The sequence below is a fragment of the Channa argus genome, unplaced genomic scaffold (assembly GCF_033026475.1).
Source record: "Channa argus isolate prfri unplaced genomic scaffold, Channa argus male v1.0 Contig060, whole genome shotgun sequence".
Taxonomy (NCBI): Eukaryota; Metazoa; Chordata; class Actinopteri; order Anabantiformes; family Channidae; genus Channa; species Channa argus.
Window position 1 is genome coordinate 117,544 of NW_027125279.1, and position 27,705 is coordinate 145,248.

At 46.4% G+C, this 27,705-nt stretch overlaps 15 non-coding genes across 15 annotated transcripts; all 15 read right to left on the reverse strand.

Annotated features, from left to right (window-relative positions):
- Positions 1 to 45: 45 nt before the first annotated feature.
- On the reverse strand, positions 46 to 118 carry trnak-cuu (transfer RNA lysine (anticodon CUU)). Its single transcript has one exon. It is a non-coding gene; the product is annotated as a tRNA-Lys (tRNA).
- A 3,214-nt stretch (positions 119 to 3,332) lies between these two features.
- trnak-cuu (transfer RNA lysine (anticodon CUU)) lies at positions 3,333 to 3,405 on the reverse strand. The gene has a single exon. It is a non-coding gene; the product is annotated as a tRNA-Lys (tRNA).
- A 476-nt stretch (positions 3,406 to 3,881) lies between these two features.
- On the reverse strand, positions 3,882 to 3,988 carry trnal-caa (transfer RNA leucine (anticodon CAA)). The gene is made up of 2 exons: positions 3,951 to 3,988; positions 3,882 to 3,926 (listed from the first exon to the last, which is right to left on the reverse strand). It is a non-coding gene; the product is annotated as a tRNA-Leu (tRNA).
- A 2,622-nt stretch (positions 3,989 to 6,610) lies between these two features.
- On the reverse strand, positions 6,611 to 6,683 carry trnak-cuu (transfer RNA lysine (anticodon CUU)). The gene has a single exon. It is a non-coding gene; the product is annotated as a tRNA-Lys (tRNA).
- A 476-nt stretch (positions 6,684 to 7,159) lies between these two features.
- trnal-caa (transfer RNA leucine (anticodon CAA)) lies at positions 7,160 to 7,266 on the reverse strand. The gene is made up of 2 exons: positions 7,229 to 7,266; positions 7,160 to 7,204 (listed from the first exon to the last, which is right to left on the reverse strand). It is a non-coding gene; the product is annotated as a tRNA-Leu (tRNA).
- Positions 7,267 to 9,373: 2,107 nt separating this feature from the next.
- Positions 9,374 to 9,446, reverse strand: trnak-cuu (transfer RNA lysine (anticodon CUU)). The gene has a single exon. It is a non-coding gene; the product is annotated as a tRNA-Lys (tRNA).
- A 476-nt stretch (positions 9,447 to 9,922) lies between these two features.
- On the reverse strand, positions 9,923 to 10,029 carry trnal-caa (transfer RNA leucine (anticodon CAA)). The gene is made up of 2 exons: positions 9,992 to 10,029; positions 9,923 to 9,967 (listed from the first exon to the last, which is right to left on the reverse strand). It is a non-coding gene; the product is annotated as a tRNA-Leu (tRNA).
- A 4,227-nt stretch (positions 10,030 to 14,256) lies between these two features.
- Positions 14,257 to 14,329, reverse strand: trnak-cuu (transfer RNA lysine (anticodon CUU)). Its single transcript has one exon. It is a non-coding gene; the product is annotated as a tRNA-Lys (tRNA).
- Positions 14,330 to 14,805: 476 nt separating this feature from the next.
- On the reverse strand, positions 14,806 to 14,912 carry trnal-caa (transfer RNA leucine (anticodon CAA)). The gene is made up of 2 exons: positions 14,875 to 14,912; positions 14,806 to 14,850 (listed from the first exon to the last, which is right to left on the reverse strand). It is a non-coding gene; the product is annotated as a tRNA-Leu (tRNA).
- A 4,227-nt stretch (positions 14,913 to 19,139) lies between these two features.
- On the reverse strand, positions 19,140 to 19,212 carry trnak-cuu (transfer RNA lysine (anticodon CUU)). Its single transcript has one exon. It is a non-coding gene; the product is annotated as a tRNA-Lys (tRNA).
- Positions 19,213 to 19,688: 476 nt separating this feature from the next.
- Positions 19,689 to 19,795, reverse strand: trnal-caa (transfer RNA leucine (anticodon CAA)). The gene is made up of 2 exons: positions 19,758 to 19,795; positions 19,689 to 19,733 (listed from the first exon to the last, which is right to left on the reverse strand). It is a non-coding gene; the product is annotated as a tRNA-Leu (tRNA).
- A 2,631-nt stretch (positions 19,796 to 22,426) lies between these two features.
- trnak-cuu (transfer RNA lysine (anticodon CUU)) lies at positions 22,427 to 22,499 on the reverse strand. Its single transcript has one exon. It is a non-coding gene; the product is annotated as a tRNA-Lys (tRNA).
- Positions 22,500 to 22,975: 476 nt separating this feature from the next.
- Positions 22,976 to 23,082, reverse strand: trnal-caa (transfer RNA leucine (anticodon CAA)). Its single transcript has 2 exons — positions 23,045 to 23,082; positions 22,976 to 23,020 (listed from the first exon to the last, which is right to left on the reverse strand). It is a non-coding gene; the product is annotated as a tRNA-Leu (tRNA).
- A 2,456-nt stretch (positions 23,083 to 25,538) lies between these two features.
- Positions 25,539 to 25,611, reverse strand: trnak-cuu (transfer RNA lysine (anticodon CUU)). Its single transcript has one exon. It is a non-coding gene; the product is annotated as a tRNA-Lys (tRNA).
- A 476-nt stretch (positions 25,612 to 26,087) lies between these two features.
- trnal-caa (transfer RNA leucine (anticodon CAA)) lies at positions 26,088 to 26,194 on the reverse strand. Its single transcript has 2 exons — positions 26,157 to 26,194; positions 26,088 to 26,132 (listed from the first exon to the last, which is right to left on the reverse strand). It is a non-coding gene; the product is annotated as a tRNA-Leu (tRNA).
- Between the last annotated feature and the right edge of the window lie 1,511 nt (positions 26,195 to 27,705).

Below are 27,705 nucleotides of genomic sequence, written 5' to 3' on the forward strand. Positions count from 1 at the left end.
TTGGTCCCAGATCTTCTCCAGTGTGGCCATAATCAAAAAAGACCCCGCCCAACGTGGGGCTCGAACCCACGACCCTGAGATTAAGAGTCTCATGCTCTACCGACTGAGCTAGCCGGACCGCTAAAAGGACACCTGAAAAGACCCTTTGACCCTCAATAAAGCAACATTTTTCCAGGCGTGGTTAAGCAAAGTCCCACTCTGTTTCAGTAATCACTTTTAGATCAGCTGCAACTATTTAGCCGTTTGATTTCTGCATCTTCCTCCAGACAGTAAGTCTTAGGCTTGGAATAAATTGCTTCGAACTAATCGTTTGCATGCACATCATGGCCACCTCACTTGACGTGAGTTGATGTGGAGGGTCAGTTGTGCGCGTGGTCAGAAATTACTGCCAGGAGTGCCCGAGGTGCATTCTCGTAAGAATGTTGCGGCAGCATTATCTCAGCAGCACAATGGTATATGGTAGAGAAGGATTATGCAATAGTGTTGCCATGTCTTTTGCTTTGTGCAACAAAAGACAATCATGAGTTGTAAAAGTTTTCAAAGTTGTTCAATACAATTATGTCTAAATCATTAGCAACATGCAGATAAAAGTAATGTCAGGAGTGGGATTTGAACCCACGCCTCCACTGGAGACCAGAAGTCCCTTTGGGGAAGGAGTTGTTCCTTGAATCTGGCGCCTTAGACAGCTCGGCCATGCTGACAGCCGTTGGTGGGCGCAGACTCTTTAGGACAGTGGAAGTAAGTCATTAGGTTGTTATTCTCTAATTCAATCAACATACTCGAGGTGTTCTTGAGGAAAGTCTCAATTTGTTGCAATACTCACCTTTGTCTCAGCTGGAAAGGGCCGTCAGTCGGGACTTTGCGCAACTTATGACAGTGTAATTAAGTGAGTGAAGCTCTTGTTTGTGAGTTTAGTGGGTTTCAGTTGGATTGTTGGTTAGATGATCGATATTGTTTGGCAAAACGTTTGTACGGGTAGCCAAGTCTGGCTGCAGTAACAGCTGGATTTTCTAAATTGCTACTTTTTCGAAAACCTCAGCATCCATCGTAGGGCTTGCAGCCTTTTGTTACGCTTATGCACAGTTTGAGAAAGCTGATTGGAAACATGGTTACGTGTATAAACGACAACAAAATTGCGGTACTCCGACTGGTATCTAGTCGGGTAAAGTCGGTTTCCATATCCCAATTTGTGAAATCACCTCCCCTGAGAAAGCCGACTGTAATTTGGCTACTTTACTGTGTGTAATTGCAGGAAGTGACTTTCATTTTCAGCTGTACAAGAAATCAAGGTTTTGTGGAGTTTTAATGTTGGTCCCAGATCTTATCCAGTGTGGCCGTATTAAAAGCACCACACATAACGTGGGGCTAGAACCCACGACCCTGAGATTAAAACTCTCATGCTCTACTGCCTGAGCTAGCTGGGCCTCAAAGAGGACCCTGAAAAGACCCTTTGACCTTCAATGAAGCAACATATTTCCAGGCGTCTTTGAGCAAAGTCCCACTTTGTTTCAGCAATCGCTCTTACATCAGCTGCAACTATTTAGCCAGTTGTTTTCTGCAACTTCCTCCAGACAGTAAGTCTTAGGCTTGGAGTATATTGCTTTGAACTAACCGTTTGTCCTCATTCTTGATCCTGTCCATCCTCGTTACTCCCAAAGAGAACCTCAACATCTTAAGCTCTGCTACCTCGAGCTCTGCCTCCTGTGTTTTCTTTAGTGCCGCTGTCTCTAAGCCGAAGAACATCGCTGGTCTCACCACTGTCTTGAGACGGTGGCTTCCTTTCATTCTCGCTGACACTCTTTTATCACACAACCCACCTGACACTTTTGTCCACCCGTTCCAACCTGATTGCAGTCGCCTCTTCATCTCTTTTCCACACTCTCCGTTGCTCTGAACCGTTGACCCTAAGTACTTAAAGTCCTGCACCTTCTTCACCTCTGCCCCCTGTAACCTCACCGTTCCACCTGGGTCCCTCTCATTGACACACATCTCAGTTTTCCAGAGCAGACCTCCATCTCTCTAGATTTTCCTCCACCAGCTCCCTGTTCTCACTACAAATCACAATGCCATCCGCAAACATCATAGTCCACGGAGATTCCAGTCTAACCTTATCTGTCAGCCTGTCCGCCACCAAAGCAAGGAAGAAGGGGCTCAGAGCCGATCCTTGATGCAGACCCACCGCCACCTTGAACTCCTCTGTCACATCTACAGCACACCTCACCACGGTCTTACAGCTTTCATACATGTCCTCCATCACTGTAACATACTTCTCTGCCACTCCAGAATTCCTCATACAATACCACAGCTCCTCTCTCGGCACCCTGTCATACGCTTTCTCTAAGTCTACGAAGACACAATGCAACTCCCCATGACCTTCTCTGTATTTCTCCATCGGCATCCTCAAAGCAAATACTTCATCTGTTGGACTCTTTCTAGGCATGAAACCATATTGCTCACCTCTGCCCTTAGCCTAGCTTCCACTACTATTTTCCACAACTTCATTGTGTGGCTCATCAACTTTATTCCTCTGTAGTTGCCACAGCTCTGCTCATCTCCTTTGTTCTTAAAAATGGGCACCAGTACACTTCTCCTCCAGTCCTCGGCCCTCCTCTCACTCTCCAAGATCTTGTTAAACAAACTAGTCAGAAACTCTACTGCCACCTCTCCTAGACACTTTCATACCTCCACAGGTATATCATCAGGACCCGCTGCCTTTCCACTCTTCATCCTCTTCAACGTCCTCCTCACTTCACTCTTACTAATCTTGGCTACTTCCTGCTCCACACCAGTCACCTCTTCTACTCTTTGTTCCCTTTCATTTTCCTCATTGATTAACTCTTAAAAAGTTCTCCTTCCATCTTCTCATCACAATCCTGGCACCTGTCAATTTATTTCCATCCTTATCATTAATCACCCTAACCTGCTGCAAATCCTTCCCATCTCTGTCTCTTAGTCTGGCCAACCTGAACAAATCCACCTCTCCCTCTTTAGTGTCCAACCTAGCATACAAGTCCTCATATGCTCTTTGCCACCTCTACCTTCACCTTACGCTGCATCTCCCTGTACTCTTGTCGACTCTCTTCAGTCCTCGCAGTGTCCCACTTCTTCTTAGCTAACCTTTTTCTCTGTATACACTCCTGAAGTTCCTCGTTCTGCCGCCAAATCACCTTGTCCACTTTCCTCTTTCCAGATGACACACCGAGTACCCTCGGTGTTCCCTATGAAAGTCCCCCAGTGACTTTCATTTTCAGCTGTACAAGAAATCAAGTTGTTCTGCAGTTTTTGTGTTGGTCCCAGATCTTCTCCAGTGTGGCCATAATCAAAAAAGACCCCGCCCAACGTGGGGCTCGAACCCACGACCCTGAAATTAAGAGTCTCATGCTCTACCGACTGAGCTAGCCGGGCCGCTAAAAGGACACCTGAAAAGACCCTTTGACCCTCAATAAAGCAACATTTTTCCAGGCGTGTTTAAGCAAAGTCCCACTCTGTTTCAGCAATCACTTTTAGATCAGCTGCAACTATTTAGCCGTTTGATTTCTGCATCTTCCTCCAGACAGTAAGTCTTAGGCTTGGAATAAATTGCTTCGAACTAATCGTTTGCATGCACATCATGGCCACCTCACTTGACGTGAGTTGATGTGGAGGGTCAGTTGTGCGCGTGGTCAGAAATTACTGCCAGGAGTGCCCGAGGTGCATTCTCGTAAGAATGTTGCGGCAGCATTATCTCAGCAGCACAATGGTATATGGTAGAGAAGGATTATGCAATAGTGTTGCCATGTCTTTTGCTTTGTGCAACAAAAGACAATCACGAGTTGTTAAAGTTTTCAAAGTTGTTCAATACAAATATGTCTAAATCATTAGCAACATGCAGATAAAAGTAATGTCAGGAGTGGGATTTGAACCCACGCCTCCACTGGAGACCAGAAGTCCCTTTGGGGAAGGAGTTCTTCCTTGAGTCTGGCGCCTTAGACCGCTCGGCCATCCTGACAGCCGTTGGTGGGCGCCGACTCTTTAGGACAGTGGAACTAAGTCATTAGGTTGTTATTCTCTAATTCAATCAACATACTCGAGGTGTTCTTGAGGAAAGTCTCAATTTGTTGTAATACTCACCTTTGTCTCAGCTGGAAAGGGCCGTCAGTCGGGACTTTGCGCAACTTATGACAGTGTAATGAAGTGAGTGAAGCTCTTGTTTGTGAGTTTAGTGGGTTTCAGTTGGAGTGTTGGTTAGATGATCGATATTGTTTGGCAAAACGTTTGTACGGGTAGCCAAGTCTGGCTGCAGTTGCAGCTGGATTTTCTGAATTGCTACTTTTTCGAAAACCTCAGCATCCATCGTAGGGCTTGCAGCCTTTTGTTACGCTTATGCACAGTTTGAGAAAACTGATTGGAAACATGGTTACGTGTATAAACGACAACAAAATTGCGGTACTCCGAGTGGTATCTAGTCGGGTAAAGTCGGTTTCCATATCCCAATTTGTGAAATCACCTCCCTTGAGAAAGCCGACTGTAATTTGGCTACTTTACTGTGTGTAATTGCAGGAAGTGACTTTCATTTTCAGCTGTACAAGAAATCAAGGTTTTGTGGAGTTTTAGTGTTGGTCCCAGATCTTATCCAGTGTGGCCGTATTAAAAGCACCACACATAACGTGGGGCTCGAACCCACGACCCTGAGATTAAAAGTCTCATGCTCTACCACCTGAGCTAGCCGGGCCTCAAAGAGAACCCTGAAAAGACCCTTTGACCTTCAATGAAGCAACATATTTCCAGGCGTCTTTGAGCAAAGTCCCACTTTGTTTCAGCAATCGCTCTTACATCAGCTGCAACTATTTAGCCGTTTGTTTTCTGCAACTTCCTCCAGACAGTAAGTCTTAGGCTTGGAGTATATTGCTTTGAACTAACCGTTTGTCCTCATTCTTGATCCTGTCCATCCTCGTTACTCCCAAAGAGAACCTCAACATCTTAAGCTCTGCTACCTCCAGCTCTGCCTCCTGTGTTTTCTTTAGTGCCGCTGTCTCTAAGCCGAACAACATCGCTGGTCTCACCACTGTCTTGAGACGGTGGCTTCCTTTCATTCTCGCTGACACTCTTTTATCACACAACACACCTGACACTTTTTTCCACCCGTTCCAACCTGATTGCAGTCGCCTCTTCAACTCTTTTCCACACTCTCCGTTGCTCTGAACCGCTGACCCTAAGTACTTAAAGTCCTGCACCTTCTTCACCTCTGCCCCCTGTAACCTCACCGTTCCACCTGGGTCCCTCTCATTGACACACATCTCAGTTTTCCAGAGCAGACCTCCATCTCTCTAGATTTTCCTCCACCTGCTCCCTGTTCTCACTACAAATCACAATGTCATCCGCAAACATCATAGTCCACGGAGATTCCAGTCTAACCTCATCTGTCAGCCTGTCCGCCACCAGAGCTAGGAAGAAGGGGCTCAGAGCCGATCCTTGATGCAGACCCACCGCCACCTTGAACTCCTCTGTCACATCTACAGCACACCTCACCGCGGTCTTACAGCTTTCATACATGTCCTCCATCACTGTAACATACTTCTCTGCCACTCCAGAATTCCTCATACAATACCACAGCTCCTCTCTCGGCACCCTGTCATACGCTTTCTCTAAGTCTACGAAGACACAATGCAACTCCCCATGACCTTCTCTGTATTTCTCCATCGGCATCCTCAAAGCAAATACTTCATCTGTTGGACATTTTCTAGGCATGAAACCATATTGCTCACCTCTGCCCTTAGCCTAGCTTCCACTACTATTTCCCACAACTTCATTGTGTGGCTCATCAACTTTCTTCCTCTGTAGTTGCCACAGCTCTGCTCATCTCCCTTGTTCTTAAAAATGGGCACCAGTACACTTCTCCTCCAGTCCTCGGCCCTCCTCTCACTCTCCAAGATCTTGTTAAACAAACTAGTCAGAAACTCTACTGCCACCTCTCCTAGACACTTTCATACCTCCACAGGTATGTCATCAGGACCCGCTGCCTTTCCACTCTTCATCCTCTTCAACGTCCTCCTCACTTCACTCTTACTAATCTTGGCTACTTACTGCTCCACACCAGTCACCTCTTCTACTCTTTGTTCCCTTTCATTTTCCTCATTGATTAACTCTTAAAAAGTTCTCCTTCCATCTTCCCATCACAATCCTGGCATCTGTCAATTTATTTCCATCCTTATCATTAATCACCCTAACCTGCTGTCCATCCTTCCCATCTGTGTCTCTTATCCTGAACAAATCCACCTCCCCCTCTTTAGTGTCCAACCTAGCATACAAGTCCTCATATGCTCTTTGCCACGTCTACCTTCACCTTACGCTGCATCTCCCTGTACTCTTGTCGACTCTCTTCAGTCCTCGCAGTGTCCCACTTCTTCTTAGCTAACCTTTTTCTCTGTATACACTCCTGAAGTTCCTCGTTCTGCCGCCAAATCACCTTGTCCACTTTCCTCTTTCCAGATGACACACCGAGTACCCTCGGTGTTCCCTATGAAAGTCCCCCAGTGACTTTCATTTTCAGCTGTACATAAAATCAAGTTGTTCTGCAGTTTTTGTGTTGGTCCCAGATCTTCTCCAGTGTGGCCATAATCAAAAAAGACCCCGCCCAACGTGGGGCTTGAACCCACGACCCTGAGATTAAGAGTCTCATGCTCTACCGACTGAGCTAGCCGGGCCGCTAAAAGGACACCTGAAAAGACCCTTTGACCCTCAATAAAGCAACATTTTTCCAGGCGTGTTTAAGCAAAGTCCCACTCTGTTTCAGCAATCAATTTTAGATCAGCTGCAACTATTTAGCCGTTTGTTTTCTGCATCTTCCTCCAGACAGTAAGTCTTAAGCTTGGAATAAATTGCTTCGAACTAATCGTTTGCATGCACATCATGGCCACCTCACTTGACGTGAGTTGATGTGGAGGGTCAGTTGTGCGCGTGGTCAGAAATTACTGCCAGGAGTGCCCGAGGTGCATTCTCGTAAGAATGTTGCGGCAGCATTATCTCAGCAGCACAATGGTATATGGTAGAGAAGGATTATGCAATAGTGTTGCCATGTCTTTTGCTTTGTGCAACAAAAGACAATCACGAGTTGTTAAAGTTTTCAAAGTTGTTCAATACAAATATGTCTAAATCATTAGCAACATGCAGATAAAAGTAATGTCAGGAGTGGGATTTGAACCCACGCCTCCACTGGAGACCAGAAGTCCCTTTGGGGAAGGAGTTCTTCCTTGAGTCTGGCGCCTTAGACCGCTCGGCCATCCTGACAGCCGTTGGTGGGCGCCGACTCTTTAGGACAGTGGAACTAAGTCATTAGGTTGTTATTCTCTAATTCAATCAACATACTCGAGGTGTTCTTGAGGAAAGTCTCAATTTGTTGTAATACTCACCTTTGTCTCAGCTGGAAAGGGCCGTCAGTCGGGACTTTGCGCAACTTATGACAGTGTAATGAAGTGAGTGAAGCTCTTGTTTGTGAGTTTAGTGGGTTTCAGTTGGAGTGTTGGTTAGATGATCGATATTGTTTGGCAAAACGTTTGTACGGGTAGCCAAGTCTGGCTGCAGTTGCAGCTGGATTTTCTGAATTGCTACTTTTTCGAAAACCTCAGCATCCATCGTAGGGCTTGCAGCCTTTTGTTACGCTTATGCACAGTTTGAGAAAACTGATTGGAAACATGGTTACGTGTATAAACGACAACAAAATTGCGGTACTCCGAGTGGTATCTAGTCGGGTAAAGTCGGTTTCCATATCCCAATTTGTGAAATCACTGTCCTTTTACACTGTCCTCCAGACAGTAAGTCTTAGGCTTGGAGTATATTGCTTTGAACTAACCGTTTAGCCTCATTCTTGATCCTGTCCATCTTTGTTACTCCCAAAGAGAACCTCAACATCTTAAGCTCTGCTACCTCCAGCTCTGCCTCCTGTGTTTTCTTTAGTGCCGCTGTCTCTAAGCCGAACAACATCGCTGGTCTCACCACTGTCTTGAGACGGTGGCTTCCTTTCATTCTCGCTGACACTCTTTTATCACACAACACACCTGACACTTTTGTCCACCCGTTCCAACCAGATTGCAGTCGCCTCTTCACCTCTTTTCCACACTCTCCGTTGCTCTCAACCGTTGACCCTAAGTACTTAAAGTCCTGCACCTTCTTCACCTCTGCCCCCTGTAACCTCACCGTTCCACCTAGGTCCCTCTCATTGACACACATCTCAGTTTTCCAGAGCAGACCTCCATCTCTCTAGATTTTCCTCCACCTGCTCCCTGTTCTCACTACAAATCACAATGTCATCCGCAAACATCATAGTCCACGGAGATTCCAGTCTAACCTCATCTGTCAGCCTGTCCGCCACCAGAGCAAGGAAGAAGGGGCTCAGAGCCGATCCTTGATGCAGACCCACCGCCACCTTGAACTCCTCTGTCACATCTACAGCACACCTCACTGCGGTCTTACAGCTTTCATACATGTCCTCCATCACTGTAACATACTTCTCTGCCAAACACCTCTGCCCTTAGCCTAGCTTCCACTACTATTTCCCACAACTTCATTGTGTGGCTCATCAACTTTATTCCTCTGTAGTTGCCACAGCTCTGCTCATCTCCCTTGTTCTTAAAAATGGGCACCAGTACACTTCTCCTCCAGTCCTCGGCCCTCCTCTCACTCTCCAAGATCTTGTTAAACAAACTAGTCAGAAACTCTACTGCCACCTCTCCTAGACACTTTCATACCTCCACAGGTATGTCATCAGGACCCGCTGCCTTTCCACTCTTCATCCTCTTCAACGTCCTCCTCACTTCACTCTTACTAATCTTGGCTACTTCCTGCTCCACACCAGTCACATCTTCTACTCTTTGTTCCCTTTCATTTTCCTCATTGATTAACTCTTAAAAAGTTCTCCTTCCATCTTCCCATCACAATCCTGGCACCTGTCAATTTATTTCCATCCTTATCATTAATCACCCTAACCTGCTGCACATCCTTCCCATCTCTGTCTCTTAGTCTGACCAACCTGAACAAATCCACCCCTCCCTCTTTAGTGTCCAACCTAGCATACAAGTCCTCATATGCTTTTTGCCACCTCTACCTTTACCTTACGCTGCATCTCCCTGTACTCTTGTCGACTCTCTTCAGTCCTCGCAGTGTCCCACTTCTTCTTAGCTAACCTTTTTCTCTGTATACACTCCTGAAGTTCCTCGTTCTGCCGCCAAATCACCTTGTCCACTTTTCTCTTTCCAGATGACACACCGAGTACCCTCGGTGTTCCCTATGAAAGTCCCCCAGTGACTTTCATTTTCAGCTGTACAAGAAATCAAGTTGTTCTGCAGTTTTTGTGTTGGTCCCAGATCTTCTCCAGTGTGGCCATAATCAAAAAAGACCCCTCCCAACGTGGGGCTCGAACCCACGACCCTGAGATTAAGAGTCTCATGCTCTACCGACTGAGCTAGCCGGGCCGCTAAAAGGACACCTGAAAAGACCCTTTGACCCTCAAAAAAGCAACATTTTTCCAGGCGTGTTTAAGCAAAGTCCCACTCTGTTTCAGCAATCACTTTTAGATCAGCTGCAACTATTTAGCCGTTTGTTTTCTGCATCTTCCTCCAGACAGTAAGTCTTAGGCTTGGAATAAATTGCTTCGAACTAATCGTTTGCATGCACATCATGGCCACCTCACTTGACGTGAGTTGATGTGGAGGGTCAGTTGTGCGCGTGGTCAGAAATTACTGCCAGGAGTGCCCGAGGTGCATTCTCGTAAGAATGTTGCGGCAGCATTATCTCAGCAGCACAATGGTATATGGTAGAGAAGGATTATGCAATAGTGTTGCCATGTCTTTTGCTTTGTGCAACAAAAGACAATCACGAGTTGTTAAAGTTTTCAAAGTTGTTCAATACAAATATGTCTAAATCATTAGCAACATGCAGATAAAAGTAATGTCAGGAGTGGGATTTGAACCCACGCCTCCACTGGAGACCAGAAGTCCCTTTGGGGAAGGAGTTCTTCCTTGAGTCTGGCGCCTTAGACCGCTCGGCCATCCTGACAGCCGTTGGTGGGCGCCGACTCTTTAGGACAGTGGAACTAAGTCATTAGGTTGTTATTCTCTAATTCAATCAACATACTCGAGGTGTTCTTGAGGAAAGTCTCAATTTGTTGTAATACTCACCTTTGTCTCAGCTGGAAAGGGCCGTCAGTCGGGACTTTGCGCAACTTATGACAGTGTAATGAAGTGAGTGAAGCTCTTGTTTGTGAGTTTAGTGGGTTTCAGTTGGAGTGTTGGTTAGATGATCGATATTGTTTGGCAAAACGTTTGTACGGGTAGCCAAGTCTGGCTGCAGTTGCAGCTGGATTTTCTGAATTGCTACTTTTTCGAAAACCTCAGCATCCATCGTAGGGCTTGCAGCCTTTTGTTACGCTTATGCACAGTTTGAGAAAACTGATTGGAAACATGGTTACGTGTATAAACGACAACAAAATTGCGGTACTCCGAGTGGTATCTAGTCGGGTAAAGTCGGTTTCCATATCCCAATTTGTGAAATCACCTCCCTTGAGAAAGCCGACTGTAATTTGGCTACTTTACTGTGTGTAATTGCAGGAAGTGACTTTCATTTTCAGCTGTACAAGAAATCAAGGTTTTGTGGAGTTTTAGTGTTGGTCCCAGATCTTATCCAGTGTGGCCGTATTGAAAACACCACACATAACGTGGGGCTTGAACCCACGACCCTGAAATTAAAACTCTCATGCTCTACCGCCTGAGCTAGCCGGGCCTCAAAGAGGACCCTGAAAAGACCCTTTGACCTTCAATGAAGCAACATATTTCCAGGCGTCTTTGAGCAAAGACCCACTTTGTTTCAGCAATCGCTCTTACATCAGCTGCAACTATTTAGCCGTTTGTTTTCTGCAACTTCCTCCAGACAGTAAGTCTTAGGCTTGGAGTATATTGCTTAGAACTAACCGTTTGTCCTCATTCTTGATCCTGTCCATCCTCGTTACTCCCAAACAGAACCTCAACATCTTAAGCTCTGCTACCTCCAGCTCTGCCTCCTGTGTTTTCTTCAGTGCCGCTGTCTCTAAGCCGAACAACATCGCTGGTCTCACCACTGTCTTGAGACGGTGGCTTCCTTTCATTCTCGCTGACACTCTTTTATCACACAACCCACCTGACACTTTTGTCCACCCGTTCCAACCTGATTGCAGTCGCCTCTTCACCTCTTTTCCACACTCTCCGTTGCTCTGAACCGTTGACCCTAAGTACTTAAAGTCCTGCACCTTCTTCACCTCTGCCCCCTGTAACCTCACCGTTCCACCTAGGTCCCTCTCATTGACACACATCTCAGTTTTCCAGAGCAGACCTCCATCTCTCTAGATTTTCCTCCACCTGCTCCCTGTTCTCACTACAAATCACAATGTCATCCGCAAACATCATAGTCCACGGAGATCCCAGTCTAACCTCATCTGTCAGCCTGTCCGCCACCAGAGCAAGGAAGAAGGGGCTCAGAGCCGATCCTTGATGCAGACCCACCGCCACCTTGAACTCCTCTGTCACATCTACAGCACACCTCACCACGGTCTTACAGCTTTCATACATGTCCTCCATCACTGTAACATACTTCTCTGCCACTCCAGAATTCCTCATACAATACCACAGCTCCTCTCTCGGCACCCTGTCATACGATTTCTCTAAGTCTACGAAGACACAATGCAACTCCCCATGACCTTCTCTGTATTTCTCCATCGGCATCCTCAAAGCAAATACTTCATCTGTTGGACTCTTTCTAGGCATGAAACCATATTGCTCACCTCTGCCCTTAGCCTAGCTTCCACTACTATTTCCCACACCTTCATTGTGTGGCTCATCAACTTTATTCCTCTGTAGTTGCCACAGCTCTGCTCATCTCCCTTGTTCTTAAAAATGGGCACCAGTACACTTCTCCTCGATTTTCGATTTTCTGAATTGCTACTTTTTCGAAAACCTCATCATCCATCGTAGGGCTTGCAGCCTTTTGTTACGCTTATGCACAGTTTGAGAAAGCTGATTGGAAACTTGGTTACGTGTATAAACGACAACAAAATTGCGGTACTCCGAGTGGTATCTAGTCGGGTAAAGTCGGTTTCCATATCCCAATTTGTGAAATCACCTCCCCTGAGAAAGCCGACTGTAATTTGGCTACTTTACTGTGTGTAATTGCAGGAAGTGACTTTCATTTTCAGCTGTACAAGAAATCAAGGTTTTGTGGAGTTTTAGTGTTGGTCCCAGATCTTATCCAGTGTGGCCGTATTAAAAGCACCACACAAAACGTGGGGCTTGAACCCACGACCCTGAGATTAAAACTCTCATGCTCTACCGCCTGAGATAGCCGGGCCTCAAAGAGGACCCTGAAAAGACCCTTTGACCTTCAATGAAGCAACATATTTCCAGGCGTCTTTGAGCAAAGTCCCACTTTGTTTCAGCAATCGCTCTTACATCAGCTGCAACTATTTAGCCGTTTGTTTTCTGCAACTTCCTCCAGACAGTAAGTCTTAGGCTTGGAGTATATTGCTTTGAACTAACCGTTTGTCCTCATTCTTGATCCTGTCCATCCTCGTTACTCCCAAAGAGAACCTCAACATCTTAAGCTCTGCTACCTCCAGCTCTTCCTCCTGTGTTTTCTTTAGTGCCGCTGTCTCTAAGCCGAACAACATCGCTGGTCTCACCACTGTCTTGAGACGGTGGCTTCCTTTCATTCTCGCTGACACTCTTTTATCACACAACACACCTGACACTTTTTTCCACCCGTTCCAACCTGATTGCAGTCGCCTCTTCAACTCTTTTCCACACTCTCCGTTGCTCTGAACCGTTGACCCTAAGTACTTAAAGTCCTGCACCTTCTTCACCTCTGCCCCCTGTAACCTCACCGTTCCACCTGGGTCCCTCTCATTGACACACATCTCAGTTTTCCAGAGCAGACCTCCATCTCTCTAGATTTTCCTCCACCTGCTCCCTGTTCTCACTACAAATCACAATGTCATCCGCAAACATCATAGTCCACGGAGATTCCAGTCTAACCTCATCTGTCAGCCTGTCCGCCACCAGAGCTATGAAGAAGGGGCTAAGAGCCGATCCTTGATGCAGACCCACCGCCACCTTGAACTCCTCTGTCACATCTACAGCACACCTCACCGCGGTCTTACAGCTTTCATACATGTCCTCCATCACTCTAACATACTTCTCTGCCACTCCAGAATTCCTCATACAATACCACAGCTCCTCTCTCGGCACCCTGTCATACGCTTTCTCTAAGTCTACGAAGACACAATGCAACTCCCCATGACCTTCTCTGTATTTCTCCATCGGCATCCTCAAAGCAAATACTTCATCTGTTGGACTCTTTCTAGGCATGAAACCATATTGCTCACCTCTGCCCTTAGCCTAGCTTCCACTACTATTTCCCACAACTTCATTGTGTGGCTCATCAACTTTATTCCTCTGTAGTTGCCACAGCTCTGCTCATCTCCTTTGTTCTTAAAAATGGGCACCAGTACACTTCTCCTCCAGTCCTCAGCCCTCCTTTCACTCTCCAAGATCTTGTTAAACAAACTAGTCAGAAACTCTACTGCCACCTCTCCTAGACACTTTCATACCTCCACAGGTATGTCATCAGGACCCGCTGCCTTTCCACTCTTCATCCTCTTCAACGTCCTCCTCACTTCACTCTTACTAATCTTGGCTACTTCCTGCTCCACACCAGTCACATCTTCTACTCTTTGTTCCCTTTCATTTTCCTCATTGATTAACTCTTAAAAAGTTCTCCTTCCATCTTCCCATCACAATCCTGGCACCTGTCAATTTATTTCCATCCTTATCATTAATCACCCTAACCTGCTGCACATCCTTCCCATCTCTGTCTCTTAGTCTGACCAACCTGAACAAATCCACCCCTCCCTCTTTAGTGTCCAACCTAGCATACAAGTCCTCATATGCTTTTTGCCACCTCTACCTTCACCTTACGCTGCATCTCCCTGTACTCTTGTCGACTCTCTTCAGTCCTCGCAGTGTCCCACTTCTTCTTAGCTAACCTTTTTCTCTGTATACACTCCTGAAGTTCCTCGTTCTGCCGCCAAATCACCTTGTCCACTTTTCTCTTTCCAGATGACACACCGAGTACCCTCGGTGTTCCCTATGAAAGTCCCCCAGTGACTTTCATTTTCAGCTGTACAAGAAATCAAGTTGTTCTGCAGTTTTTGTGTTGGTCCCAGATCTTCTCCAGTGTGGCCATAATCAAAAAAGACCCCTCCCAACGTGGGGCTCGAACCCACGACCCTGAGATTAAGAGTCTCATGCTCTACCGACTGAGCTAGCCGGGCCGCTAAAAGGACACCTGAAAAGACCCTTTGACCCTCAATAAAGCAACATTTTTCCAGGCGTGTTTAAGCAAAGTCCCACTCTGTTTCAGCAATCACTTTTAGATCAGCTGCAACTATTTAGCCGTTTGTTTTCTGCATCTTCCTCCAGACAGTAAGTCTTAGGCTTGGAATAAATTGCTTCGAACTAATCGTTTGCATGCACATCATGGCCACCTCACTTGACGTGAGTTGATGTGGAGGGTCAGTTGTGCGCGTGGTCAGAAATTACTGCCAGGAGTGCCCGAGGTGCATTCTCGTAAGAATGTTGCGGCAGCATTATCTCAGCAGCACAATGGTATATGGTAGAGAAGGATTATGCAATAGTGTTGCCATGTCTTTTGCTTTGTGCAACAAAAGACAATCACGAGTTGTTAAAGTTTTCAAAGTTGTTCAATACAAATATGTCTAAATCATTAGCAACATGCAGATAAAAGTAATGTCAGGAGTGGGATTTGAATCCACGCCTCCACTGGAGACCAGAAGTCCCTTTGGGGAAGGAGTTCTTCCTTGAGTCTGGCGCCTTAGACCGCTCGGCCATCCTGACAGCCGTTGGTGGGCGCCGACTCTTTAGGAGAGTGGAACTAAGTCATTAGGTTGTTATTCTCTAATTCAATCAACATACTCGAGGTGTTCTTGAGGAAAGTCTCAATTTGTTGTAATACTCACCTTTGTCTCAGCTGGAAAGGGCCGTCAGTCGGGACTTTGCGCAACTTATGACAGTGTAATGAAGTGAGTGAAGCTCTTGTTTGTGAGTTTAGTGGGTTTCAGTTGGAGTGTTGGTTAGATGATCGATATTGTTTGGCAAAACGTTTGTACGGGTAGCCAAGTCTGGCTGCAGTTGCAGCTGGATTTTCTGAATTGCTACTTTTTCGAAAACCTCAGCATCCATCGTAGGGCTTGCAGCCTTTTGTTACGCTTATGCACAGTTTGAGAAAACTGATTGGAAACATGGTTACGTGTATAAACGACAACAAAATTGCGGTACTCCGAGTGGTATCTAGTCGGGTAAAGTCGGTTTCCATATCCCAATTTGTGAAATCACCTCCCCTGAGAAAGCCGACTGTAATTTGGCTACTTTACTGTGTGTAATTGCAGGAAGTGACTTTCATTTTCAGCTGTACAAGAAATCAAGGTTTTGTGGAGTTTTAGTGTTGGTCCCAGATCTTATCCAGTGTGGTCGTATTGAAAACACCACACATAACGTGGGGCTCGAACCCACGACCCTGAAATTAAAACTCTCATGCTCTACCGCCTGAGCTAGCCGGGCCTCAAAGAGGACCCTGAAAAGACCCTTTGACCTTCAATGAAGCAACATATTTCCAGGCGTCTTTGAGCAAAGACCCACTTTGTTTCAGCAATCGCTCTTACATCAGCTGCAACTATTTAGCCGTTTGTTTTCTGCAACTTCCTCCAGACAGTAAGTCTTAGGCTTGGAGTATATTGCTTAGAACTAACCGTTTGTCCTCATTCTTGATCCTGTCCATCCTCGTTACTCCCAAACAGAACCTCAACATCTTAAGCTCTGCTACCTCCAGCTCTGCCTCCTGTGTTTTCTTCAGTGCCGCTGTCTCTAAGCCGAACAACATCGCTGGTCTCACCACTGTCTTGAGACGGTGGCTTCCTTTCATTCTCGCTGACACTCTTTTATCACACAACCCACCTGACACTTTTGTCCACCCGTTCCAACCTGATTGCAGTCGCCTCTTCAACTCTTTTCCACACTCTCCGTTGCTCTGAACCGTTGACCCTAAGTACTTAAAGTCCTGCACCTTCTTCACCTCTGCCCCCTGTAACCTCACCGTTCCACTTAGGTCCCTCTCATTGACACACATCTCAGTTTTCCAGAGCAGACCTCCATCTCTCTAGATTTTCCTCCACCTGCTCCCTGTTCTCACTACAAATCACAATGTCATCCGCAAACATCATAGTCCACGGAGATCCCAGTCTAACCTCATCTGTCAGCCTGTCCGCCACCAGAGCAAGGAAGAAGGGGCTCAGAGCCGATCCTTGATGCAGACCCACCGCCACCTTGAACTCCTCTGTCACATCTACAGCACACCTCACCACGGTCTTACAGCTTTCATACATGTCCTCCATCACTGTAACATACTTCTCTGCCACTCCAGAATTCCTCATACAATACCACAGCTCCTCTCTCGGCACCCTGTCATACGATTTCTCTAAGTCTACGAAGACACAATGCAACTCCCCATGACCTTCTCTGTATTTCTCCATCGGCATCCTCAAAGCAAATACTTCATCTGTTGGACTCTTTCTAGGCATTAAACCATATTGCTCACCTCTGCCCTTAGCCTAGCTTCCACTACTATTTCCCACAACTTCATTGTGTGGCTCATCAACTTTATTCCTCTGTAGTTGCCACAGCTCTGCTCATCTCCCTTGTTCTTAAAAATGGGCACCAGTACACTTCTCCTCGATTTTCGATTTTCTGAATTGCTACTTTTTCGAAAACCTCATCATCCATCGTAGGGCTTGCAGCCTTTTGTTACGCTTATGCACAGTTTGAGAAAGCTGATTGGAAACTTGGTTACGTGTATAAACGACAACAAAATTGCGGTACTCCGAGTGGTATCTAGTCGGGTAAAGTCGGTTTCCATATCCCAATTTGTGAAATCACCTCCCCTGAGAAAGCCGACTGTAATTTGGCTACTTTACTGTGTGTAATTGCAGGAAGTGACTTTCATTTTCAGCTGTACAAGAAATCAAGGTTTTGTGCCGTTTTAGTGTTGGTCCCAGATCTTATCCAGTGTGGCCGTATTAAAAGCACCACACAAAACGTGGGGCTTGAACCCACGACCCTGAGATTAAAACTCTCATGCTCTACCGCCTGAGATAGCCGGGCCTCAAAGAGGACCCTGAAAAGACCCTTTGACCTTCAATGAAGCAACATATTTCCAGGCGTCTTTGAGCAAAGTCCCACTTTGTTTCAGCAATCGCTCTTACATCAGCTGCAACTATTTAGCCGTTTGTTTTCTGCAACTTCCTCCAGACAGTAAGTCTTAGGCTTGGAGTATATTGCTTTGAACTAACCGTTTGTCCTCATTCTTGATCCTGTCCATCCTCGTTACTCCCAAAGAGAACCTCAACATCTTAAGCTCTGCTACCTCCAGCTCTGCCTCCTGTGTTTTCTTTAGTGCCGCTGTCTCTAAGCCGAACAACATCGCTGGTCTCACCACTGTCTTGAGACGGTGGCTTCCTTTCATTCTCGCTGACACTCTTTTATCACACAACACACCTGACACTTTTTTCCACCCGTTCCAACCGTATTGCAGTCGCCTCTTCAACTCTTTTCCACACTCTCCGTTGCTCTGAACCGTTGACCCTAAGTACTTAAAGTCCTGCACCTTCTTCACCTCTGCCCCCTGTAACCTCACCGTTCCACCTGGGTCCCTCTCATTGACACACATCTCAGTTTTCCAGAGCAGACCTCCATCTCTCTAGATTTTCCTCCACCTGCTCCCTGTTCTCACTACAAATCACAATGTCATCCGCAAACATCATAGTCCACGGAGATTCCAGTCTAACCTCATCTGTCAGCCTGTCCGCCACCAGAGCTAGGAAGAAGGGGCTCAGAGCCGATCCTTGATGCAGACCCACCGCCACCTTGAACTCCTCTGTCACATCTACAGCACACCTCACCGCGGTCTTACAGCTTTCATACATGTCCTCCATCACTCTAACATACTTCTCTGCCACTCCAGAATTCCTCATACAATACCACAGCTCCTCTCTCGGCACCCTGTCATACGCTTTCTCTAAGTCTACGAAGACACAATGCAACTCCCCATGACCTTCTCTGTATTTCTCCATCGGCATCCTCAAAGCAAATACTTCATCTGTTGGACTCTTTCTAGGCATGAAACCATATTGCTCACCTCTGCCCTTAGCCTAGCTTCCACTACTATTTCCCACAACTTCATTGTGTGGCTCATCAACTTTATTCCTCTGTAGTTGCCACAGCTCTGCTCATCTCCTTTGTTCTTAAAAATGGGCACCAGTACACTTCTCCTCCAGTCCTCAGCCCTCCTTTCACTCTCCAAGATCTTGTTAAACAAACTAGTCAGAAACTCTACTGCCACCTCTCCTAGACACTTTCATACCTCCACAGGTATGTCATCAGGACCCGCTGCCTTTCCACTCTTCATCCTCTTCAATGTCCTCCTCACTTCACTCTTACTAATCTTGGCTACTTCCTGCTCCACACCAGTCACATCTTCTACTCTTTGTTCCCTTTTATTTTCCTCATTGATTAACTCTTAAAAAGTTCTCCTTCCATCTTCCCATCACAATCCTGGCACCTGTCAATTTATTTCCATCCTTATCATTAATCACCCTAACCTGCTGCACATCCTTCCCATCTCTGTCTCTTAGTCTGACCAACCTGAACAAATCCACCCCTCCCTCTTTAGTGTCCAACCTAGCATACAAGTCCTCATATGCTCTTTGCCACCTCTACCTTCACCTTACGCTGCATCTCCCTGTACTCTTGTCGACTCTCTTCAGTCCTCGCAGTGTCCCACTTCGTCTTAGCTAACCTTTTTCTCTGTATACACTCCTGAAGTTCCTCGTTCTGCCGCCTAATCACCTTGTCCACTTTTCTCTTTCCAGATGACACACCGAGTACCCTCGGTGTTCCCTATGAAAGTCCCCCAGTGACTTTCATTTTCAGCTGTACAAGAAATCAAGTTGTTCTGCAGTTTTTGTGTTGGTCCCAGATCTTCTCCAGTGTGGCCATAATCAAAAAAGACCCCTCCCAACGTGGGGCTCGAACCCACGACCCTGAGATTAAGAGTCTCATGCTCTACCGACTGAGCTAGCCAGGCCGCTAAAAGGACACCTGAAAAGACCCTTTGACCCTCAATAAAGCAACATTTTTCCAGGCGTGTTTAAGCAAAGTCCCACTCTGTTTCAGCAATCACTTTTAGATCAGCTGCAACTATTTAGCCGTTTGTTTTCTGCATCTTCCTCCAGACAGTAAGTCTTAGGCTTGGAATAAATTGCTTCGAACTAATCGTTTGCATGCACATCATGGCCACCTCACTTGACGTGAGTTGATGTGGAGGGTCAGTTGTGCGCGTGGTCAGAAATTACTGCCAGGAGTGCCCGAGGTGCATTCTCGTAAGAATGTTGCGGCAGCATTATCTCAGCAGCACAATGGTATATGGTAGAGAAGGATTATGCAATAGTGTTGCCATGTCTTTTGCTTTGTGCAACAAAAGACAATCACGAGTTGTTAAAGTTTTCAAAGTTGTTCAATACAAATATGTCTAAATCATTAGCAACATGCAGATAAAAGTAATGTCAGGAGTGGGATTTGAACCCACGCCTCCACTGGAGACCAGAAGTCCCTTTGGGGAAGGAGTTCTTCCTTGAGTCTGGCGCCTTAGACCGCTCGGCCATCCTGACAGCCGTTGGTGGGCGCCGACTCTTTAGGACAGTGGAACTAAGTCATTAGGTTGTTATTCTCTAATTCAATCAACATACTCGAGGTGTTCTTGAGGAAAGTCTCAATTTGTTGTAATACTCACCTTTGTCTCAGCTGGAAAGGGCCGTCAGTCGGGACTTTGCGCAACTTATGACAGTGTAATGAAGTGAGTGAAGCTCTTGTTTGTGAGTTTAGTGGGTTTCAGTTGGAGTGTTGGTTAGATGATCGATATTGTTTGGCAAAACGTTTGTACGGGTAGCCAAGTCTGGCTGCAGTTGCAGCTGGATTTTCTGAATTGCTACTTTTTCGAAAACCTCAGCATCCATCGTAGGGCTTGCAGCCTTTTGTTACGCTTATGCACAGTTTGAGAAAACTGATTGGAAACATGGTTACGTGTATAAACGACAACAAAATTGCGGTACTCCGAGTGGTATCTAGTCGGGTAAAGTCGGTTTCCATATCCCAATTTGTGAAATCACCTCCCCTGAGAAAGCCGACTGTAATTTGGCTACTTTACTGTGTGTAATTGCAGGAAGTGACTTTCATTTTCAGCTGTACAAGAAATCAAGGTTTTGTGGAGTTTTAGTGTTGGTCCCAGATCTTATCCAGTGTGGCCGTATTGAAAACACCACACATAACGTGGGGCTCGAACCCACGACCCTGAAATTAAAACTCTCATGCTCTACCGCCTGAGCTAGCCGGGCCTCAAAGAGGACCCTGAAAAGACCCTTTGACCTTCAATGAAGCAACATATTTCCAGGCGTCTTTGAGCAAAGACCCACTTTGTTTCAGCAATCGCTCTTACATCAGCTGCAACTATTTAGCCGTTTGTTTTCTGCAACTTCCTCCAGACAGTAAGTCTTAGGCTTGGAGTATATTGCTTAGAACTAACCGTTTGTCCTCATTCTTGATCCTTTCCATCCTCGTTACTCCCAAACAGAACCTCAACATCTTAAGCTCTGCTACCTCCAGCTCTGCCTCCTGTGTTTTCTTCAGTGCCGCTGTCTCTAAGCCGAAGAACATCGCTGGTCTCACCACTGTCTTGAGACGGTGGCTTCCTTTCATTCTCGCTGACACTCTTTTATCACACAACCCACCTGACACTTTTGTCCACCCGTTCCAACCTGATTGCAGTCGCCTCTTCAACTCTTTTCCACACTCTCCGTTGCTCTGAACCGTTGACCCTAAGTACTTAAAGTCCTGCACCTTCTTCACCTCTGCCCCCTGTAACCTCACCGTTCCACCTAGGTCCCTCTCATTGACACACATCTCAGTTTTCCAGAGCAGACCTCCATCTCTCTAGATTTTCCTCCACCTGCTCCCTGTTCTCACTACAAATCACAATGTCATCCGCAAACATCATAGTCCACGGAGATCCCAGTCTAACCTCATCTGTCAGCCTGTCCGCCACCAGAGCAAGGAAGAAGGGGCTCAGAGCCGATCCTTGATGCAGACCCACCGCCACCTTGAACTCCTCTGTCACATCTACAGCACACCTCACCGCGGTCTTACAGCTTTCATACATGTCCTCCATCACTCTAACATACTTCTCTGCCACTCCAGAATTCCTCATACAATACCACAGCTCCTCTCTCGGCACCCTGTCATACGCTTTCTCTAAGTCTACGAAGACACAATGCAACTCCCCATGGCCTTCTCTGTATTTCTCCATCGGCATCCTCAAAGCAAATACTTCATCTGTTGGACATTTTCTAGGCATGAAACCATATTGCTCACCTCTGCCCTTAGCCTAGCTTCCACTACTATTTCCCACAACTTCATTGTGTGGCTCATCAACTTTCTTCCTCTGTAGTTGCCACAGCTCTGCTCATCTCCCTTGTTCTTAAAAATGGGCACCAGTACACTTCTCCTCCAGTCCTCGGCCCTCCTCTCACTCTCCAAGATCTTGTTAAACAAACTAGTCAGAAACTCTACTGCCACCTCTCCTAGACACTTTAATACCTCCACAGGTATGTCATCAGGACCCGCTGCCTTTCCACTCTTCATCCTCTTCAACGTCCTCCTCACTTCACTCTTACTAATCTTGGCTACTTCCTGCTCCACACCAGTCACCTCTTCTACTCTTTGTTCCCTTTCATTTTCCTCATTGATTAACTCTTAAAAAGTTCTCCTTCCATCTTCCCATCACAATCCTGGCATCTGTCAATTTATTTCCATCCTTATCGTTAATCACCCTAACCTGCTGCACATCCTTCCCATCTCTGTCTCTTAGTCTGGCCAACCTGAACAAATCCACCTCCCCCTCTTTAGTGTCCAACCTAGCATACAAGTCCTCATATGCTCTTTGCCACCTCTACCTTCACCCTACGCTGCATCTCCCTGTACTCTTGTCGACTCTCTTCAGTCCTCGCAGTGTCCCACTTCTTCTTAGCTAACCTTTTTCTCTGTATACACTCCTGAAGTTCCTCGTTCTGCCGCCAAATCACCTTGTCCACTTTCCTCTTTCCAGATGACACACCAAGTACCCTCGGTGTTCCCTATGAAAGTCCCCCAGTGATTTTCATTTTCAGCTGTACATGAAATCAAGTTGTTCTGCAGTTTTTGTGTTGGTCCCAGATCTTCTCCAGTGTGGCCATAATCAAAAAAGACCCCGCCCAACGTGGGGCTTGAACCCACGACCCTGAGATTAAGAGTCTCATGCTCTACCGACTGAGCTAGCCGGGCCTCTACAAGGACACCTGAAAAGACCCTTTGACCCTCAATAAAGCAACATTTTTCCTGGCGTGTTTAAGCAAAGTCCCACTCTGTTTCAGCAATCAATTTTAGATCAGCTGCAACTATTTAGTCGTTTGTTTTCTGCATCTTCCTCCAGACAGTAAGTCTTAAGCTTGAAATAAATTGCTTCGAACTAATCGTTTGCATGCACATCATGGCCACCTCACTTGACGTGAGTTGATGTGGAGGGTCAGTTGTGCGCGTGGTCAGAAATTACTGCCAGGAGTGCCCGAGGTGCATTCTCGTAAGAATGTTGCGGCAGCATTATCTCAGCAGCACAATGGTATATGGTAGAGAAGGATTATGCAATAGTGTTGCCATGTCTTTTGCTTTGTGCAACAAAAGACAATCACGAGTTGTTAAAGTTTTCAAAGTTGTTCAATACAAATATGTCTAAATCATTAGCAACAAGCAGATAAAAGTAATGTCAGGAGTGGGATTTGAACCCACGCCTCCACTGGAGACCAGAAGTCCCTTTGGGGAAGGAGTTCTTCCTTGAGTCTGGCGCCTTAGACCGCTCGGCCATCCTGACAGCCGTTGGTGGGCGCCGACTCTTTAGGACAGTGGAACTAAGTCATTAGGTTGTTATTCTCTAATTCAATCAACATACTCGAGGTGTTCTTGAGGAAAGTCTCAATTTGTTGTAATACTCACCTTTGTCTCAGCTGGAAAGGGCCGTCAGTCGGGACTTTGCGCAACTTATGACAGTGTAATGAAGTGAGTGAAGCTCTTGTTTGTGAGTTTAGTGGGTTTCAGTTGGAGTGTTGGTTAGATGATCGATATTGTTTGGCAAAACGTTTGTACGGGTAGCCAAGTCTGGCTGCAGTTGCAGCTGGATTTTCTGAATTGCTACTTTTTCGAAAACCTCAGCATCCATCGTAGGGCTTGCAGCCTTTTGTTACGCTTATGCACAGTTTGAGAAAACTGATTGGAAACATGGTTACGTGTATAAACGACAACAAAATTGCGGTACTCCGAGTGGTATCTAGTCGGGTAAAGTCGGTTTCCATATCCCAATTTGTGAAATCACCTCCCCTGAGAAAGCCGACTGTAATTTGGCTACTTTACTGTGTGTAATTGCAGGAAGTGACTTTCATTTTCAGCTGTACAAGAAATCAAGGTTTTGTGGAGTTTTAGTGTTGGTCCCAGATCTTATCCAGTGTGGCCGTATTAAAAGCACCACACATAACGTGGGGCTCGAACCCACGACCCTGAGATTAAAAGTCTCATGCTCTACCGCCTGAGCTAGCCGGGCCTCAAAGAGGACCCTGAAAAGACCCTTTGACCTTCAATGAAGCAACATATTTCCAGGCGTCTTTGAGCAAAGTCCCACTTTGTTTCAGCAATCGCTCTTACATCAGCTGCAACTATTTAGCCGTTTGTTTTCTGCAACTTCCTCCAGACAATAAGTCTTAGGCTTGGAGTATATTGCTTTGAACTAACCGTTTGTCCTCATTCTTGATCCTGTCCATCCTCGTTACTCCCAAAGAGAACCTCAACATCTTAAGCTGTGCTACCTCCAGCTCTGCCTCCTGTGTTTTCTTTAGTGCCGCTGTCTCTAAGCCGAACAACATCGCTGGTCTCACCACTGTCTTGAGACGGTGGCTTCCTTTCATTCTCGCTGACACTCTTTTATCACACAACCCACCTGACACTTTTGTCCACCCGTTCCAACCTGATTGCAGTCGCCTCTTCAACTCTTTTCCACACTCTCCGTTGCTCTGAACCGTTGACCCTAAGTACTTAAAGTCCTGCACCTTCTTCACCTCTGCCCCCTGTAACCTCACCGTTCCACCTGGGTCCCTCTCATTGACACACATCTCAGTTTTCCAGAGCAGACCTCCATCTCTCTAGATTTTCCTCCACCTGCTCCCTGTTCTCACTACAAATCACAATGTCATCCGCAAACATCATAGTCCACGGAGATTCCAGTCTAACCTCATCTGTCAGCCTGTCCGCCACCAGAGCTAGGAAGAAGGGGCTCAGAGCCGATCCTTGATGCAGACCCACCGCCACCTTGAACTCCTCTGTCACATCTACAGCACACCTCACCGCGGTCTTACAGCTTTCATACATGTCCTCCATCACTCTAACATACTTCTCTGCCAAACACCTCTGCCCTTAGCCTAGCTTCCACTACTATTTCCCACAACTTCATTGTGTGGCTCATCAACTTTCTTCCTCTGTAGTTGCCACAGCTCTGCTCATCTCCCTTGTTCTTAAAAATGGGCACCAGTACACTTCTCCTCCAGTCCTCGAACCTCCTCTCACTCTCCAAGATCTTGTTAAACAAACTAGTCAGAAACTCTACTGCCACCTCTCCTAGACACTTTCATACCTCCACAGGTATGTCATCAGGACCCGCTGCCTTTCCACTCTTCATCCTCTTCAACGTCCTCCTCACTTCACTCTTACTAATCTTGGCTACTTACTGCTCCACACCAGTCACCTCTTCTACTCTTTGTTCCCTTTCATTTTCCTCATTGATTAACTCTTAAAAAGTTCTCCTTCCATCTTCCCATCACAATCCTGGCACCTGTCAATTTTTTTCCATCCTTATCGTTAATCACCCTAACCTGCTGCACATCCTTCCCATCTCTGTCTCTTAGTCTGGCCAACCTGAACAAATCCACCCCTCCCTCTTTAGTGTCCAACCTAGCATACAAGTCCTCATATGCTCTTTGCCACCTCTACCTTCACCTTACGCTGCATCTCCCGGTACTCTTGTCGACTCTCTTCAGTCCTCGCAGTGTCCCACTTCTTCTTAGCTAACCTTTTTCTCTGTATACACTCCTGAAGTTCCTCGTTCTGCCGCCAAATCACCTTGTCCACTTTCCTCTTTCCAGATGACACACCGAGTACCCTCGGTGTTCCCTATGAAAGTCCCCCAGTGACTTTCATTTTCAGCTGTACAAGAAATCAAGTTGTTCTGCAGTTTTTGTGTTGGTCCCAGATCTTCTCCAGTGTGGCCATAATCAAAAAAGTCCCCGCCCAACGTGGGGCTCGAACCCACGACCCTGAGATTAAGAGTCTCATGCTCTACCGACTGAGCTAGCCGGGCCGCTAAAAGGACACCTGAAAAGACCCTTTGACCCTCAATAAAGCAACATTTTTCCAGGCGTGTTTAAGCAAAGTCCCACTCTGTTTCAGCAATCACTTTTAGATCAGCTGCAACTATTTAGCCGTTTGATTTCTGCATCTTCCTCCAGACAGTAAGTCTTAAGCTTGGAATAAATTGCTTCGAACTAATCGTTTGCATGCACATCATGGCCACCTCACTTGACGTGAGTTGATGTGGAGGGTCAGTTGTGCGCGTGGTCAGAAATTACTGCCAGGAGTGCCCGAGGTGCATTCTCGTAAGAATGTTGCGGCAGCATTATCTCAGCAGCACAATGGTATATGGTAGAGAAGGATTATGCAATAGTGTTGCCATGTCTTTTGCTTTGTGCAACAAAAGACAATCACGAGTTGTTAAAGTTTTCAAAGTTGTTCAATACAAATATGTCTAAATCATTAGCAACATGCAGATAAAAGTAATGTCAGGAGTGGCATTTGAACCCACGCCTCCACTGGAGACCAGAAGTCCCTTTGGGGAAGGAGTTCTTCCTTGAGTCTGGCGCCTTAGACCGCTCGGCCATCCTGACAGCCGTTGGTGGGCGCCGACTCTTTAGGACAGTGGAACTAAGTCATTAGGTTGTTATTCTCTAATTCAATCAACATACTCGAGGTGTTCTTGAGGAAAGTCTCAATTTGTTGTAATACTCACCTTTGTCTCAGCTGGAAAGGGCCGTCAGTCGGGACTTTGCGCAACTTATGACAGTGTAATGAAGTGAGTGAAGCTCTTGTTTGTGAGTTTAGTGGGTTTCAGTTGGAGTGTTGGTTAGATGATCGATATTGTTTGGCAAAACGTTTGTACGGGTAGCCAAGTCTGGCTGCAGTTGCAGCTGGATTTTCTGAATTGCTACTTTTTCGAAAACCTCAGCATCCATCGTAGGGCTTGCAGCCTTTTGTTACGCTTATGCACAGTTTGAGAAAACTGATTGGAAACATGGTTACGTGTATAAACGACAACAAAATTGCGGTACTCCGAGTGGTATCTAATCGGGTAAAGTCGGTTTCCATATCCCAATTTGTGAAATCACTGTCCTTTTACACTGTCCTCCAGACAGTAAGTCTTAGGCTTGGAGTATATTGCTTTGAACTAACCGTTTAGCCTCATTCTTGATCCTGTCCATCTTTGTTACTCCCAAAGAGAACCTCAACATCTTAAGCTCTGCTACCTCCAGCTCTGCCTCCTGTGTTTTCTTTAGTGCCGCTGTCTCTAAGCCGAACAACATCGCTGGTCTCACCACTGTCTTGAGACGGTGGCTTCCTTTCATTCTCGCTGACACTCTTTTATCACACAACACACCTGACACTTTTGTCCACCCGTTCCAACCTGATTGCAGTCGCCTCTTCAACTCTTTTCCACACTCTCCGTTGCTCTCAACCGTTGACCCTAAGTACTTAAAGTCCTGCACCTTCATCACCTCTGCCCCCTGTAACCTCACCGTTCCACCTAGGTCCCTCTCATTGACACACATCTCAGTTTTCCAGAGCAGACCTCCATCTCTCTAGATTTTCCTCCACCTGCTCCCTGTTCTCACTACAAATCACAATGTCATCCGCAAACATCATAGTCCACGGAGATTCCAGTCTAACCTCATCTGTCAGCCTGTCCGCCACCAGAGCAAGGAAGAAGGGGCTCTGAGCCGATCCTTGATGCAGACCCACCGCCACCTTGAACTCCTCTGTCACATCTACAGCACACCTCACTGCGGTCTTACAGCTTTCATACATGTCCTCCATCACTGTAACATACTTCTCTGCCAAACACCTCTGCCCTTAGCCTAGCTTCCACTACTATTTCCCACAACTTCATTGTGTGGCTCATCAACTTTCTTCCTCTGTAGTTGCCACAGCTCTGCTCATCTCCCTTGTTCTTAAAAATGGGCACCAGTACACTTCTCCTCCAGTCCTCGAACCTCCTCTCACTCTCCAAGATCTTGTTAAACAAACTAGTCAGAAACTCTACTGCCACCTCTCCTAGACACTTTTATACCTCCACAGGTATGTCATCAGGACCCGCTGCCTTTCCACTCTTCATCCTCTTCAA